General features: G+C 43.7%; 1 protein-coding gene across 1 annotated transcript in view; it reads right to left on the bottom strand.

Moving 5' to 3' along the window:
• ACSL3 (acyl-CoA synthetase long chain family member 3) overlaps nucleotides 1–4,212 on the bottom strand; it is a 57,469-nt gene extending 53,257 nt beyond the window's left edge. Inside the window, exon 1 of the mRNA XM_079782802.1 lies at nucleotides 3,950–4,212. The gene's annotated coding sequence lies outside the window, so the exon portion shown is untranslated. The remainder of the gene's footprint in view (nucleotides 1–3,949) is intronic.
• Nucleotides 4,213–13,171: the final 8,959 nt, after the last annotated feature.

Below are 13,171 nucleotides of genomic sequence, written 5' to 3'. Positions count from 1 at the left end.
TGATTTTTATAGGAATTGAACAGCTCTTGGCAATTTTTTGGAAATTGCTCAGTGCTCCAAGATAAGGTACTGATTTGTATCAGGTCAGTCACAGGCCTGTCTCCTCTATTACTACAGAAGAGGTGGCCCTCGGCCCTCCTGCTAGCCTGTGGAACTTTGTACTAACAAGTAACACTTTCCTCAACTGAATTCAACCTCTCCCTCTCAACTCACACTTTCCCAGTTACTAAATCCAATGGATGGTACTCAATTTTCCTCTCACATGCGCACTCCACAGTATTAACCGCTTCCTCACCACTTCCTCCCCGTGGCTGCAGGGACACCTGCTTCTGGCTGTCCTCACTTCCCTGGCCACTCATCAGGTCTCCTTTGCAAAGGCAGCCTCCTCTCGCCAGCTCCATCCCAGGCCTCCTCCTGTTATTAGTCTAGTCCAGGCGTCCTCAAACTACAGCCCGCGTGCCACATGCGGGTGTTTTTGCCGTTTTGTTTTTTTACTTCAAAATAAGCTATGTGCAGTGTGCATAGGAATTTGTTCATAGTTTTTTTAAACTATAGTCCGACCCTCCAACCGTCTGAGGGACAGTGAACTGGCCCCCTGTTTAAAAAGTTTGAGGACCCCTGGTAGTCTCTTGCAAAGGCAATCTCACTCATGCCAGGTTTCAGCCATCACCTCTACACTGATGGCTCCAAAATGATAAACTAGTAATCACAAGAAATCTCCATCTCCTTCTCCCTCCCCTATACCATTAATCGCTATGTCTGAGATTTTACCTCTCCATCTCCATTTTCTCAATATTTGTACTCATGATATAAGACTCTTAAGAATCAAATGGGCTAACATGATAGTACCTTGAAAAAGGGGAGAAAAACAACACTTAAATCTGAGTATTCGTATTCATTAAATTGAAACCTTGAAAGCAAGGACTTTCTCAAATTCATCTTCTTATTCCCCACGGCACACCTAGCACAATGCTTTGCATGCAGATGGCCTTTAGTAAATGTATTGCAATAAATTATTTGTATTGGCTTAATACATGTTCAATTGAAATATTCACATATTAAACAGCTTACATTTCCCAAATCATGTCATCATTTTTATCTCCTAAGAGGTGAGAATCACTCTGTAAAGTGTAAACTATACTGGATACTTTTGATGATAATGATGTAGCTTATCTAAAGTTAGAAAATCCTGTCACCTTTTTGGGCCTGGCTTCCCTGAAAACATCCAAATCCCATCCTCAAGTCCAAATCTCACATAAAGATTCTTGCTTCCCAACAGTTCACTTTAAGAGGGGAAAACTTAAGCATTACAGAAATATTTAAGCTTTAAGTACCCTGAAGGTAGGCAGAATGACTACTTGAAATAGTTCCCTATCTGATTTTCATATCTTTCAATGTGAGTGACATTCTGATTAGGAACAAATACTGCTCAAAGGTTCTCAAACTCATTAGGGACCTTTAATTATAGCCTCAGAATGCAAGATTATCATTCCAGTAAAATCTCACCACATCAGTTCAAATAACTGCCTAGATTTCCATCTAAGTCGCAATCCTCATTATAATCTTCATTCACACACTATTTTTCCTTCACTGCACATCATAACTTGTACTTATATATTTATTCATATGATGATTTGCTTCATGTCGGTTTTCTGGTTTCCTTCGTGATGTCAAGGAGCACACCAATCCTACTCACTACTGTATCCCAGCACCTTACATGGGGCCTGACACACAACAGGAGTCAAAAGGCTCTTACTGATTAATTGAATGAGGAATGAACTAATCATTTAAGCAGAACCAGACCGCAGGGAAGCACATAAACAATGAGAAAGAACTTGAGGCTTTGAGATCTGACTCCCCCAAACCAAACATGGCATGATTTTCCCCATAATTTGCCATCTTCATTTCTGCCATCTTTCTTTCCTTCAAGGACATTTTACTCACAGAATAGCTCAGCTTTAAATCATCCAGTCCAAATGTCTTACCAATCCAGTAACTGAGACCCAAAGACACTAGGTGACTTGTCACATCAACCCTTATATACAATGGACCTCTCTGCCCTACACCCAACAACACTGCCATCCCACAAAATGAACTCTTTTTGTACAAGAGAGAAACCAGGAAAAGCCTGACAGAAAAAGGCCAGAGTGACTACAGAAGCCTTACTAATCCACAGGATCAGAACTGCACAGGAAGATGCCAGAAAACAAAAGAATAAAGTCTGTGAAACACACTCCCATGTCACAACACCTCTTCCTAGTAATAACCCTCTGAAACACTTCAGGAGCAACTCAGCAGCACCCTTCAACTCTGGGGACTAATCTGGGGAGACGAAAAAGGTTGTCATGATCATGAAACCTAGTTCTCTTGACCACCCAAACAAAAATCCTGCTGTGGCAACTATTCAGGCAGCCCCAAGGAAGAGACAGGCTAGTCCTATCCTAGCCTATCCTATTCTATCCTATAGCTTATCCTGTATAATAAACCCTATATAATAAAACCCTAATATGCAAATGACCAAACGACAGAACCAGTCGCTATGCAGGAGCTGCCCCCTGGTGGTCAGTGCGCTTGGGGGGGGGGGGGGGGGGGGGGAACAGCTCTGCCAGAAGCTGGGTTCTCAGCTGGGGCTGTGGCAGGAGCCTCTCCCGCCTATGCGGCAGGTGCCAGTAAGGAGCGAGGGGTCCTGGACTGCCGGCTTAGGCCTGATTTCCCCCTCCCCGCCCCCTGGTGGGGAGGGGGGTGACATCCCCCATGGGTCCCGGACTGCGCAGCTGAGGGACCCCCCCTCTCTCCAGGGCACGAATCTCTAGTATAGTGATAAGAGGTGAGAGCTCTGGATGTTTAGACAGGATACTCTGAATCCTTACTTCTCTTCTCACTTGCTGTGATCTGGGGCAAGTTAACCTGTCCAGACTGCAGTTTCTCCAGCTGTAAAATGGGAATAACCACCATGCATAAAGCTCTTAGTACAGTGCCCGGCAGGTTACAAAGGCTCCATAAATGTCAGCTGCTTGACATTTTAATTCAGCTGCAATCACTTTCACAAGGCCTATTCCCTCTCTAGCTTCCATATAATTTTAAAGACGTTGTTCCGACCATGCTATTTTTGAGGGGTCGTAGATACAAGTAGAGTACTTTTTTTTTTTTAAGCCAAACTGGGCAAACCAGTTCAATGACTCACTGCCTGGGTTCCTCATCTATGAAACGGGCCTGATAATAACACCTACCCCGAGAATTTCTGGCAGTGAGCTCGCCCTCGGTACTACCCCTTCTATTGCTGGTATGGAATTAAAACGCACTTAGGGGATGGAAAGTAAACCAACTCTCTCTCTCGACCCCAAAACATCGATCCGTCTTCATTCCAGTCCCATCACACAGAGCGTGGCCAGAACAAATACTAAGGTCGATCCACCTCACACACCCAATTTCTCCTCACACCCCGCAGCAAGGCACCCCCACCCACCCCTCCAGCAAGGTTTTCCGAAATTGCGGACTCAGTTTCCTCCCAGGGACCGCGTCAGAGCCCATCAAATCCAAGTTAACAGCCCCCACCCCACCACGCCCCACCCCCAAAGCGCCGGGAGACCCCGTGCATCCTTCCGCCACCGGACAGCGCTGCGTCTCCGGCCGCGGTCCCCGCCCCCCAACCCGCTCACGTGGGCGCTTTGGCCGAGGCCCCACGTCACCCGCTGCCCGGATCCCACCGAGGTGCCTCCCACTCTGCCCCGCAGCGGGTCCCCACGCCGCGGGCCGGCTCGGGACCCGGCGGCCGCCTGCGCGCACTCCCCCCCGGAGCCGGGCTCGGCGGCCACGTCGGGGCCCCGGGGACCCCAGGCCGGCCGCGCTCCTCCTCCGCGCGGGGGCCGCCCTCGGGCGCAGCCCGACCGCACGCCGAGGCCGCACCGCCCACCGGCCCCGCCGCTCCCACAACGGGCGCCGCACTCACCGCGACGCCGGGCTCCGGTCCCTGCGGCCTCGGGCCCGCGCAGGCCTGGCTGCGCCCCAGAGCAGTCACGTCCCGCGCCGCCTCCTGGAGACCCGGGCGCAGCCGCCGCGGCCGCAATGCGAGGGGGCGACCGTCCGCTGCCCCGTCCGCCGTCGCCGCCTCGTCCCGGCCCGGCCGCGGCGACCACTGCAGCGCCGCTCCCGGCGCCGGCACACCAGCGTCTGTTGAGCCGAACCGCCCGGGACGCGCTCCCCAGGCCGGCGCTCGTTGCATATGCAGAAAGGCCGCCGCCCATTGGCCCGCGGGCGGTGGCGCGTGCGGGGCTGGGCCTATCGAATTCCGGCGGGGAGCGCGAGGCGGGCGGCCCGGGGCGGAGCGGGGTTACTACGGGTCAGTCGGCGGAGCCGTGGCGGACGGGACCCAGCCGCAGCCGCTGCCGCAGCCGCCGCGGGGCGGGAACGGGAACGGGGTCGACCGAGAAGGAAGGGGCCGCGGCGGCGGGAGGAGGGGCGCCAGGCTCTGCGGCCGCGACTAGAGCCGAGGAGAGGTGGGTCCCTCAGGATCTGCAGCAAGGGCCGTCCCTCCTGGGGGGAAAAGGCCACCCCCAAAAAGAGAACTGAAAACGCAGTTATTGCTGTCAAGTCTTCATCTTCTAGATCATGACAGAATATGCATATTATTTTCATTCTTAACTGGATTCGTTATCCTGTTCTTGCATAAATTTCTGTCACTTTTGTCAAAATGATTTTTGGAAACGCCAGCAGCGAGGGGGGCCTCAAAAATTCAAGGCATGTTCCTTTATTATTTCTTTTGTTTTGGCTTCAACCAACCCAGCAAATAGCCCATCTCCCCTCAATGCACTCACTGTTTATGCAAGATTGGCACTTGTTTTCAAAGGATAAAGTTTACTCCAGATGATTGTTTTTGGACATTCTTATTAATTTAAAAATGTTTCTGTATGGAGTTTGCCATTATATCTCATTTTAGACACTTCGGAAAGGAAAAAAAGACATTGAGGGCAGGTAGACTGCTTCCCCACAAGCAAACAAAAACCCCCACAAATGACAACTAAGTAGTAGTAGTTTGGGCTTTTTTTTTTTTTTATCTTTATTGTAGAAAGTATTACAGATGTCCCCTTTTTCCCCCCCATTGACTTCTTCTAGCCCGCCCTCCGCCCCAGGCCTTCATCACCCTATTGTCTGTGTCCAAGGGTTAGGTATATATGCATACAAGTTCTTTGGTTGATCTCTTCCCACCCACACAGGGGCTTTTTTGTTGTTGTTGTTAATCCAACATATTATTTAGTTATAACATTAAATCCTATTTGATAACACAGGAAATAAAACTGACTTGAAGAGTTTTGATTTTTTTAAGTAGTGATGGGGCTAGATATAGCCATTTGAATAGTGTATCTCACTGCTACGATGCAAAACATTTCGTTAAATAGGTGAAAGGTGGCCTTCCTGAGCCAGCCTCAGGCTAAAGCAAGGGCTCATTTCCCAGGAGAATCTCAAAATCTGGGAAGCCGCCTGAACTTGAACTAGGTGGAGTGATGATTCACAGAGCAAAGCAAGCTCGCTTACCTTGGGCCCAGGTCACTTTAGCTACAAACAATGGATACCTGACTCGGGCAACCTGTTCTTCCACTAGAAAATACTGTATGTTCCATTCTGTGGAAACGCTATCAAAGGATAGACCCTGACATAAATGGAATAGAGAATTTCTTACCTGAAAAGACTACCACCATTCTGCATGCAGAGGGAAGTATATTTTAGAAGTAGTAGCTCCAAGACCAGGAAAAGCCTCTAGAAAAATAATTTCCAAGGGAGGAAAAACAATATTGAACCTTAATTTTCTGTCAATAAATGTAAAGCAGACTAGTCAAATTCCAGTAACATCTTAGCATCTTTCTTCATTACCTTTGTGGGTTTTTTTATTATGTATTCCTATTACAAAATAAATATGTAAGTGCATGTATGTATTTATGTGTACACATACACCTATATATTATATGTACATGCACATATATGTATATATATGTGATATATTTTTAAAAGAAAATAGTTCTTGAAATTATAATTATAAATTCTCATCTTGATTGCTTAGGCTAAACAGAAATGCAGTATTTCTAATCTTTAGAGGTTTTGTTTTTTTAAATAAAATAATTATGAGCAGTTGCTTTTCTTTTAGAAAGGTTTCAGTATATTTTTATTTAGAGCTTTTGAGGATTATGGAATTTGGCTTCATTTTCCTTCTATTTAGAAAAAATTCAATTCAAAAACTATAATGGCAACTGAATGAAAACATCCAGCAGGTTCCTTGTATCATTTGGTTATTTCTCCAAATTATAGAAGCATTGAGGAGGAAATGATTTTTTACTTCTCATGAATACCTAATGATCTATTTCATTAAGGGTCCAAGAAATAGTCTGTGACTATATAGCAAACTACTACTAGCATTTCCCAGAATCATCCCAATGTAAAACCAGGAGAACCTCACGTTTGGAAGTTTAACAGAAACTCTTTGTTCTTTAATTTCTAGTGGATTAGGAAAGTCAGAAAAGATGACTCTGAGAAGTGACGTCTAACTCCTAATGAGCAACTGGCTATTTTTTTTTTTTTTTTTGGTGTGTGTGTGTGTGTGTGTGTGTGTGTGTGTTTTGTTTTCTGTTTTTGTTTGTTTTGTTTTGTTTTTGTGCGAGTTTTTTGTTTTTTGTTTTTGTAGGTAGAGCCTCTCCCAGAGACTAGGAACATATTCTTGTATTACCTGGCTTTGACCTGGCATCTTTAGTAATCCCGCCCAATTTCCAGAATCCATAAATATAACAAGGAACACAGCCCTACTATCTAAAGCTCCATTAGATCTCGCTTTATCATTTAAGGCATTTCACTCAAATGTCAAATGCTCTGAGAAGCTCCCATGAAAAAATCACTTGTCCCATTCTCTGTGTTTGTTCATGCTATTGGTTTACTGGTTAGACCTTTTAGGTTACAGAGAATAGAAAATGCAAATTACACTTGCTTGAGCAAATGGGAGTTTGAGAATTAAAGGGAGTTTATGCATTAGATCCAAAAGAGCTGTTTGACTCTCCATTGCACCACTTAGCTTTCTTAGTATCAGTGTTTGCTTCACTGAGTACTTCCATTCCATCCCCCTTGTCAGCAAGATAGCCAGGGGATCTGCAGACTCCTATCCCACTGGAAACTCAGATTCTCTTCCCAGAAACCTTGTTCCTTCCTTACCCAATCTGTGCGTTTAGAACACTACATATATTCTGTCTATCCCAGTTGACCCACTGACTCCACCCTGGGACCCTAGGTTGGAGTTCAGCAGTCTACATCCCAAAAGTACTAAGGAAATGCGTTGGGAGGCAGGTGTAGATTTCCCACAGGGAAATCCCAGTGCAGTTATGCATAGAGAGGCAACAGAAAGGCTGGCACCACTCAAACTTAGTGCTTCTTGTGCTGTATCAAGTTTATCTCTTTCTCTAACTCCATGATGAGCTGTCTGAGAAGCAACAGCATGTATCCTTCATCTTATTTTCAATCGGATCTACCCAATGTGTGGGAGGTACAATGCCTGCATCAATTCAACTCAAGAAACCTTTGAGGAATTCACCTACTGAATACTGTTCATGCATGCATAGAGGTACACACACCAATGTTGGTACTTAGAGTACACTTAATCTCGCCCAAGAAATCAAAGCGTTTCTTAAAAGTTTGACAGAAAGACTGTCCTCACCATACATTTACTTCAGTTATTTCTTCTGTGGTATCTTTATTTTATCTTAATATTCCTTCTTCATACAATGAATACATCCCTATATTTTGAAATACAAAGAAGCAAAACACACCCAACCGGAAAAGCAAAAAGAAAAAAGAATCCAAAAATATGAAGATAGTGTAAGCAGCCTCTGGGACAACTTCAAGCGTACCAACATCTGAATTATGGGGGTGCCAGAAGAAGAGAGAGAGCAAGATACTGAAAACCTATTTGAAGAAATAATGACAGAAAACTTCCCCCACCTGGTGAAGAGAACCCCAAAGAGGACCACACCAAGACACATCATAATTAAAATGCCAAGGGAAAAAGACAAAGAAAGAATCTTAAAAGCAGCAAGAGAAAAACAGTTAGTTACCTACAAGGGAGTACCCATACAACTGTCAGCTGATTTCTCAACAGAAACTATGCAGGCCAGAAGGGAGTGGCAAGAAATATTCAAAGTGATGAATAGCAAGAACCTACAACCAAGATTACTCTACCTAGCAAAGCTATCATTTAGAATTGAAGGTCAGATAAAGAGCTTCACAGATAAGAACAAGCTAAAGGAGTTCACCACCACCACACCAGTATTATATGAAATGCTGAAGGGTATTCTTTAAGAGGAAGAAGAAGAAAAAGGTAAAGATAAAAATTATGAACAACAAAGTGACAACAAATACATATCTATCAACAAGTGAATCTAAAAATCGAGTGAATAAAATGCCGAAACCGGTTTGGCTCAATGGATAGAGCGTCGGCCTGCGGACTGAAGGTCCCGGGTTCGATTCCGGTCAAGGGCATGTACCTTGGTTGCGGGCACATCCCCGGTAGGGGTTGTGCAAGAGGCAGCTGATCGATGTTTCTCTATCATCGATGTTTCTAACTCTCTATCCCTCTCTCTTCCTCTCTGTGAAAAATCAATAAAATATATTTTTTAAAAAATCAAAACAAAAATAAAAATCGAGTGAATAAAAAATATGATGAACAGAATAAACTGGTGAATATAATAGAATCAGGGGCATAGAAAGGGAGTGGACTGACAATTCTCAGGGGAAGGGGGTGTGGTGGGTGCGGGAAGAGACGACATAAATCGAACACCTATAGACAAAGACAATGGGGGGGGGTTAAAGGTATGGGGTGGGGTGGGAACCGGGTGGAGGGGAGCTATGTGGAGAAAAAAAGAGGAACAACTGTAATAATCTGAACAATAAAGACTTATTTTAAAAAAAATCACCAAATCAAGCCCAAGAAAAAATGGCTATCTTTTCCAGATTTTCTGGGGAACATCTCCTTGCATTGTGTTGGCCACATAAGGATTAATCTGCTATCATTACCTCAACAGCTCTGGTCTGCAAGGAAATAAAACATACCGGTTAAAGTTATCCAGGACCCATCCCCAGAGCCGAGAGTAGGGTCAACAATGGTAGGCAGCATGTAGGCTTAAGTGAGGAGGAAGAACTTTGAGTAAAATTATCTTGGATCGGGGAAAGAGTGCTGGTGTTTAAAACACAATTCAGGACCTGTGTTTTTTAAATTTGCTATTCCACTATTGAGAAGGTACAAACCAATCTGAAATATCCCTCCTCTTCACTCTTTTTTCTCTCCCCTTCTCTCCTCCTCCCCCATTTCTTCTTCTCTTTCCATCCCCTTAAAGATAGAAGCACAAGGTGGACAGAATTGAGAATTATGGTCCATTTCAAAGCAAAATAGTCATTTTATTTTTATTGATATCAGAGAGGAAGGGAGAGTGAGAGAGATAAAATAATGATGAGAGAGAATCATCGATCGGCTGTCTCCTGCACACCCCACACTGGGGATTGAGCCTGCAACCCAGGCATGTGCCCTTGACTGGAATCGAACCTGCGACCCTTCGGTCTGCAGGCTGATGCTCTATCCACTGAGCCACACCAGCTAGGGCCAAAATAGTCATTTTAGTTTTTTTCTTTTGCTCCTTCAAATCTTGATTATTGAAAACCTTTATTATGTGTGTTTTTCTTACTAGATAAAGACAGTTTTTAGTCCAGAAATTTTAATAAATAAGAGCATGTCATAATGTCCAATTTAAAAAAATAAAATACAGGTGAAAATAGTTTCTTTTCATCTTGCCAATTTATTCCTATTTATACTGATTCTCTAATGATTTTATAAATATTTCCAGGGTTCATATAGATAAAAAGCATTTTATATGTTTTATGTTAGCTGTTTCATATACTTTCCATGTAATTTCTAAATCATGATACTCTAGTATTCATTATATCATCACATCTTGCTTAGAGCATATTTCTCAAACTAGTATAAAATGTGGGAGTATCAAAGTAGTAACTAAAAGTCTAGTGAGAGTCCTTACTTTATCTCACCTGGGTACAAAACAGCTTTCATTAGGACTGGGGAACACCTACCTGTGACTTTAGTACCTTGTTACATAAAATGGGTTTTCATGGATCAGCAGCAGCCGCTGTACCTGGGAGTTTGTTAGAAATGTGGACTCTCACGCCCCTCCTAGATATACTGAATACGGATCCACATTTATCAAAATGTGAGTCCTGTGCACCCTAATGTTTGAGAAGCCCTGATTCAACATTATTGTCAATAAATCTACCACCAGATGTATTTACTTGCCACAGAGATGGAAGCCAGGCATGAAAGGAAACAGCTGGCCCAGAGAACAGATGGGGAGCATCTCTGATTTCTAGTGCCCTGCTAACCTGACCAGGGACATAATGGAGCTTCCCATGGATGGAGGGAAAGCTGGGTGAAGGACAGACTGACGTTTACTGTAGTTGTTTGTTACTCCTCCAAAAGGCAGAAGCTCCTGCCACCCCCTGAGCTGTGCTAAGGAAAGAAAGAAAGGAAGGATGGAAAGAAGGAAAGAGGAGGGAGGGAGGGAGGGAGACAGGGAGGGAGAGAGAGAAAGTGTGTCATTGTAAAAGAACCAAGTTTCTCCAATAATGGCTCCTAGTCTTCTTAAGGACAACCTTCCCCACTCCCACCCCTCAGCAACCTGAGTGATGCCAGAGTGTACCTACAATGTCAGAACATGCTTCCCAACCTCATTTTATACCAGTGGTGGTAATTCAAGAAAACCAAAGTAATCCAGCACACAGCACACATTGGTTTTAACTACAAAATTACAAATTCTCATTTACCTACTTTTCAATCAGCCACTTTTAGCAAGGGCAGAAAGAAGTAAACCACCAAATGAACAACGAGTGATAATTTGTTAATTTTGGTGAGATACTCCAATATAGTCGTTCTTATTACCACGATTAGAGCTTAATACTTTAGGATATGTTTACCAGAAGTAATGATGGGACACACATACTCTGAAAGGGGATAAAGAATGTGATATGTAAAATTTTAAAGCTCGATATTAATCTACACAATCACAGTAAAATTCTAGCTAGAAGTTTATTTGTAAAAGATTATCTCTAGCATGAACACCTGTTAGATTGTCTTCCCAGCAACCCTCCCCCAACTTCTTCTATTAAAAACCACCCATTTCCTTTGGGAAAAGATCCTTCCTCATTCTGTGTGTTTCTGGCATAACTGCTGGTCACCAAACCCTGTCCACATTAGCCACAGAAGTGAGTATAGGACCCAACCTACCAATCAGAACATCCTATCCCCTTAGCCACAGGTGTTGGTTCAGGGCAGTCACATGACCCAAGGAGGACCAATCAGAGTCCATCCTAGATTTTTTACCTTTTTATCCTGAGAAAGAAGCTGAGTTGGGATCCTCTAAGCCTACAGTTTCCTGAGTACAGGTCAACTCTCTCTCAGAAGCCATCAGGCCAACACAGGATGAGTCCCTAAGGGAGCCCAGGAAAGAGAGGGGGGCAAGAAACCCCAAATCTAGTGATGCTGAGGTCAGGAAGCATCCCTATTTTGACCAGTAAAATGAGTCAGATCATGTGTGTTTGTTTAAGCTAGTTTGGGATTGCTCGTAAATCAAACTTCCTGATATATAAATAGGAAAATGAAAGTAGGGCTTCAAAATAAAATTTATTGAAGCTTAGGAAGTTAGCTTGTTACTATAAAGAAACTGCAGTTATGTCTTTAGAAAACAAAGTCATTTACACCTTCCTGGGTGCCTGCTTATATTCTATCATCCCGTCTCTGTTAAGCAGGAATCGTATTTCCAGGGCTTCCTTTTCTTCCTGCACTAGGTCAGGCAAGCTCAGGTTTCTGAGTAAATACAGCAAAAGAGAAGCATAAAGCAGTGAGTGTTTCCTTTTGGACACATTTGCCTGAATCACTCTCTTCTCTCTTTGGTTGACTGGATGGGTGGTGTGAATTTTCATTTAAGATTCTCTAAATCAAAATGTTAGGATGGAAAAAGAATGCTCATGTACTGAACCAGTGTTTACATGTATATTATTTTATTTAGCCTGATAAATACCCAAGTAAAGCATTTTCCTGTTTTAGTGAAGAAAACAATGAGACTTTGTTAGGAACCTCCTTGAAACTAGTGAGTGGTGGAGCCTGGACCCACACACTGCTCTGACTCCCAGGTCATGATTTTCTCTGAGGCACCACATTGCTCCCCAGGCAAACAGTGTCTGTCATCCTAGTGGTATGGTTGTATCACACCAAATGTCCATGTGCTCAAATATTTTGGATGCCTAATTGGCATTCTCTAAGCCTCAGTGTAAAATAGTTAACATGTTACATAAGTAATCATAATATTGAGCCTAAGTTGAATGAAAGTCCAAAATGAAAAGAAGAGGCCTTCCTCCTCCCCGCAAAAATGTAGAATACTGGAAAAGAATAAAGAGTAATGAATAAAGAGAAGGAAAGAGAGAAGAAGGTAAAAGAGGACAAGGGTATTTCTGCCAGTTAAAAAGAGAACTCAAAACAAGAATCATTCATCAAAGATCATCCATCTCACATTATGAAACTGGTACATAAGGGGGGAAAAGATATCTAGCTTAATTATCTGAAAAAGGAAAGAATAAACATAGTGTTGTTTTCTAAAAAAAAAAACAACTGAGCTTTAAGTAACGATTCAGAATGGAAAAAATTGGAGAGTTCCATTACTGCCACTAACACACCTTCTTTCTAGTCTCAGGATTTGAGAAGCAGGGATGGAAAAGTTGGGAAGTCATTAAGGTTTGCTTTTGACATGGTCCCACTGAGTGCTTTGCCCCATACAAACTCTCATTACCCGGGGCCCAACCCTCCCTATTCAGCCTTGTGTACAAAGATGCCCTGCCCCGCCCAGCCCTTCAAAACTTGCCGATCCTTATCTCATGGCCTAAAGATATATTCTCTGTTTTTTTACAACATAATTGTTTAGTCTTATGACACTAACATGGAAAAGCTTCTAAAATATATTGCTGCCTGGCAGGTTTGGCTCAGTAGCTGAGTGTCAACCTATGAACCAGGAGGTCACGATTCAATTCCTTGGTCAGGGCACAAGCCCAGGTTGCAGGCAAGATCCCCAGTGGGGGGTGTGAAAGA

The sequence above is a fragment of the Cnephaeus nilssonii genome, assembly GCF_951640355.1.
Source record: "Cnephaeus nilssonii genome assembly, chromosome: 10".
Lineage (NCBI taxonomy): Eukaryota > Metazoa > Chordata > Mammalia > Chiroptera > Vespertilionidae > Cnephaeus > Cnephaeus nilssonii.
Note: the sequence above shows the minus strand (reverse complement) of the source record. Positions and strands in the feature narration are given on the sequence as shown.